Below are 4,749 nucleotides of genomic sequence, written 5' to 3'. Positions count from 1 at the left end.
CCCCGCCGTCCCCCGGCCCGGCCCCTGTTTACCCCCTCAGCTGTCCGGGGCTCAGCGGCACCCCCCGCAGCCGCTCGCCCCGCGCCGCTCTGCGCATGCGCCACGCCAACTGCGCCACCACCCCCCTCGCACCCGCAGCTAACCCAACTCCGCGCAAACGGCGTAATTCGCGTTCGAGAATACGTCCTACGGCCTGCCCTCCCGGCGGCCGGACACCTCGTGACTGACAGCTCTATCAGCCAATGGGAAAGGGCACAGCGCCTCGCTGCAGGCTCGACCAATCAGAACGAGAGGAGGTGGGAGCGCAGGGCCGCGAAGGGGCTGCTGGGAGTTGTAGTCGGAGGAGGAGCCATGGCCGCAGTGCGCTGTGCCTCCAGCAGGGAGCGGAGCAGCCGATCCCTGCCCAGCGCGGTGGGTTTCCCATTGGAACTGGGGGATGTGGAGTGCAGCACAGACGGGTTAGGGGATGTAAAGGAGAGCCAGGAGGTGGCAGTGTTTGCAAGGCTTCCCTTCCCATTGCCATTCCAGCCGCTTGGAACGGGTGGTGGCCGTGTTGTCCGTCCAAGGCAAGTGGCATCTTCACCAGTCCCCGTTATCCCAGCGCACGGGGTGTGTGAAATAAATGTAGTTTAAATGTAACTTATTTCCACAATTAAACATTCCGAAGTCTATTAATAAAGTGGAATGAATGAAGCTGAATGTAGAGCTTCATTCCATGGCTCCTTTGGGATGGAAGGAACTGCTGCCTGCCTGCTGTGTGTTAATGGAAAGAGCAAAACGTCCCTTAAAGCTGACATTATACAGTCCTTATGTGGCACACATTCTGGTCTGTGAATGGTACCATGTACCCCAGGCTCACAAATGACAGCCCATTCATTAGCTGTAGTGATTTATCTGCCTCTCATAAGCCATTAACTCATTCAGCTCTTCTCAAAGTTCTGTAAGGGACATAATTGTTGCCTCTGCATCTGTCTGGAGTTCTTTAATTGAACAAATAATAACAGGGATCTATCACTATCAGCCTTACAGCCTTAACATCTTCTTTCCTCAGATGCTGTCCTCATGGGGATCTAAAGCTCCCCACAGAACAGGCAGGCTTCGGATGCCCTTGACATGGAAGCTTTGTGTGCTGATGGAAAGAAAACTGGGGCACAGGAGCTTGGTCTCTTCTGAGCTGGTGACAGACAGAACAGAGGCAGAACAGTGTCTGAAGTTAGGGAGGTCCTTGCTGGTTCTGCCTGTGAGGCTCCAAGGGCACTTGGAGGGTGCAAACAGCCTTTACTTGCCCCTTTGCTGTGCTGTTTGTTGAAGCTGAGCAGAGACAAAGCCTATCATTTGAGTGAGAGACAAAGCCAGACTTGCACCCAGTTTGCACAGGCAAAATGGGGATGGGGGAACCGCAGCAAAGTGGAAGCAGAGAGAGGGAAGTAGTGGTGCTGAGCTCATCTTTAGCAAATAAATGCAGAAAGAAAGAGCTGGACATCATAGAGAAATGGACTATGAATGTACAGAAACATTCCTGGAGGTAGCAAAGTCTGCAGTCCATCCTTCTTTGAGCCAATCTGTTGCATGACTCTAAACCGCTTCCCTTTTGGTCTCTGTGCCATGGCTTTGACTCTGTGTGCCATGTGCATGATGTTCTCCTGCTGTGGAGAATACACAGAGCCTCTGACCAAAGCTGCTATAGGATATCAAAGCTTCTGGGAGGATTCTCACAGTACCAGGGCTGAATTCTGTGGGATTTCTATGGAAACACACCTGTGGGCCTGGGGGAACACCACTGTGTGAGTCAGAGAAGGTGCCCCACTGCAGAGCTGCTCAGGGGCAGGAGGGGTGAAGTATGTCCAGGAGCCAAGGAAAGCAATTCCAAGCTCAGGTATGGACAGTGTCAGATTTTGCACCCCAAGATACAACAGGATAAGCTCTGGTGGATTAGAACTGAAGTAATTTGCTTGATGGCATGTTTCTAAAGCTCCCTCTGCCCATTCATGCAGTTATCCTGCTTTCCCTTTGCTAAGAAGCTTAATCCTAATTATGCTCCCTCCCAGTGTGAAGATGGTACAACTTCCATGGATCACAGAGGGGATCTCTGGCAGGGCCATGAGAAGCTGGAGGTGACTGGAGCCTAACACAGGAGACACAAATAGCTATAGATGCAAGGCAGCTTGAGCCCCAGGATCCTGGTGGGATATTTCCACCACCAGAGAGCTGCAGTGCTGATGGATTAACGCAGGAACACAGACAGTGCTCAGCCAAGTGAGTTGGGAACGGATGGTACCAAAGGAGCAAGAAATTCATCTGATGCTGCATCCACCACTGGCAAACATCCAGCAATGAGCTCCTGCCCAGCACAGACCCAGAGCTGCCAACTGGTCCAGGCACGAGGAGGTAAGGAAACCTGACCTGGTTATTTCATAGAACCCCAGCCTGGTTTGGGTTGGAAGGGACCTTAAAGCTCCTCCAGCTCCTACCATGGGCAGGGACCCCTTCCACTGGAGCAGCTGCTCCAAGCCCCTGTGTCCAACCTGGCCTTGAGCACTGCCAGGGATGGGGCAGCCACAGCTTCTCTGGGCACCCTGTGCCAGCGCCTCAGCACCCTCACAGGGAACAGCTTCTGCCTAAGAGCTCAGCTCAGTCTCCCCTCGGGCAGGTTCAAGCCATTCCCCTTGGCCTGTCCCTACAGACCCGTGTCCCAAGCCCCTCTCCAGGTTTCCTGTAGGCCACTGTTAGGTACAGGAGAATTGTACCCATTTTCTCCCGAGTCTTTAACATCTCCCACAACGTGGTCCTGCTCCAGCTGAAGCCGTCAGCCACGATCAGCTTCTCACCCAGATATGACTAACCCCTTTCAAAGCCAGAAACACTCAGGATTTCTTGCTTAATTGCTAAACCAGCTCAATTTGAGTGTGCAGAACAGACCCAAGAGGGGAACTGACACACCTACCTGGTTCCTGCTCAGCCTCATGACTTGCTTTAACGGATGGCTCATGTTGGTTGATGATTTCCACCAAGCAGCAAGGATGCTGTGCCCCTTGCCTCTAGCATGGGAGGCAAGGGGCTATGTTCCCTGCAGCCCTCCCCTGGCAACTCCAACCACCCGCGCTTTAGGAGCTGATACCATCTTAAACCATTAACATAGCTGCTGCAAACCAGCAAGTGTAACCTCCAAAGCTCCAGTTTTAGCTGCAATGTGGCATGTCAAGGGCTCATGTCCTCCCCACACCCTGTGCCCCCAAGGATTAAGGGCTGCATCTTTACAAGGGTCCTTTGCCCCTCAAGTTGAGCAAATCAATCAGTTCAGAACCGGTTTTGATCACTCCAGTCACACACATGGAGCAGAGCCAAGGAATGAGGGTGGCTGATCCCTGCTGCACAGTGTGAGCAAACCCCCCTCCCTACTCCAGTGATTTTATTGGAGCCTCATCAGATTTCCTGGTGACTCACACCAGTGACTGGGACGAAGGGCACGGAGGTACCAACAAGCACCACGTCCTGTACCCCTGGAAGTCACCTCTTTGCACCCCCCTTTGCAGCCCATGGCTGCCCCTCTCGGAGCAGCAAACACGGTGGCTTCTCTTCTCCCCAGTGGCCCAGGGTCCCTGGGCCATGCACCCACCATCTCCCTGCCAGGCCCACACTGCTGGGCATGGTGTCACCCCAGTGCACTCCTCCAGCAGCCAGCACCCACAAGGCCAGGCCAAGCATCTCGCAGATCCCATTTTCCTCGCTTTCTTTAGGGTTCCTTTGGCTCCTTGCACCCCACTCATCCCCAGGCCTGGAATTACCTCCTCGTGATTCCCCACAGGGCCTCTGCTCTCTACACCCCCTTTCCAGCAGCATCTCACCTTGCCTGAGGACCCTCCTGCTTTTCTGCTCCCCTTTGTGCTGTACCCCCTTTGAAGCAGCACCCCCCTTGTGTTGCACCTTCCTGCCCTCCTTGCATCACACACACCCCCTCTGCCCTGCACTCCTTCTCCCATTAGTACCCATTGCTCCATGTTCCCTTTTTCTGCTCCAGCCCCACTTTGCAGTTGTACCTCACTTTGCTCTGCACCCCATCTTCCACAGGAACCCCTACTCACCACTTTGTACCCCACCTTGTATCAGCACCTCAAGGTCCCACTCCCCCCACGTTCCCCTGCAGGACAGAGCATCCCACCATCTCCCTTGCTCTCCACTTTCCATCGCATCCAATCTACTGCACCCCTCTTGTATCAGCACTTCAAGGTCCCGCATGCCCCATCCCTACCCCTCCGTTCCTCTGCAGCACACCCCGCTTTACAGAGCACCCCATCTCCTCCCTCACATCCCCTTTGCATTGCACTCCCTCTCCATTGCACCCCTCTTGTGTCAGCACCCCCAGGGCCAGCAGCCCCTGTTCCCATGCAGCACACCCGGCTTTACAGAGCACCCCATCTTCACCCTCGCATCCCCTCTGCACCGCTCCGTTCCCATGCAGCACACCCGGCTTTGTAGAGGACCCCATCTTCACCCTCGCATCCCTTTGCATTGCTCCCTGTCCCTCTGCAGCACACCCCGCTTTACAGAGCATCCCCTTCCCTCTCGTACCAACCCCTGCTCCCCACACCTCACCCCCCCCCTCCATCCCCGCCCTCCGCCGCCGCTGCCCCCGCCCCCGGTGGGATGTTCCCATCTCCGCGGCCGCCCCCAGCTCGCTCGGGCTCTCGGCGGGGCGGCTCCAGCCCCAGCCGCCGGCGGGCCCAGCGCCCCCCGCCGCCCCCCGCAGCC

Source organism: Melopsittacus undulatus, chromosome 14 (genome assembly GCF_012275295.1).
Source record: "Melopsittacus undulatus isolate bMelUnd1 chromosome 14, bMelUnd1.mat.Z, whole genome shotgun sequence".
Lineage (NCBI taxonomy): Eukaryota > Metazoa > Chordata > Aves > Psittaciformes > Psittaculidae > Melopsittacus > Melopsittacus undulatus.
The sequence above is the reverse complement of the archived record's forward strand: the minus strand, read 5'-3'. Positions refer to the sequence as shown.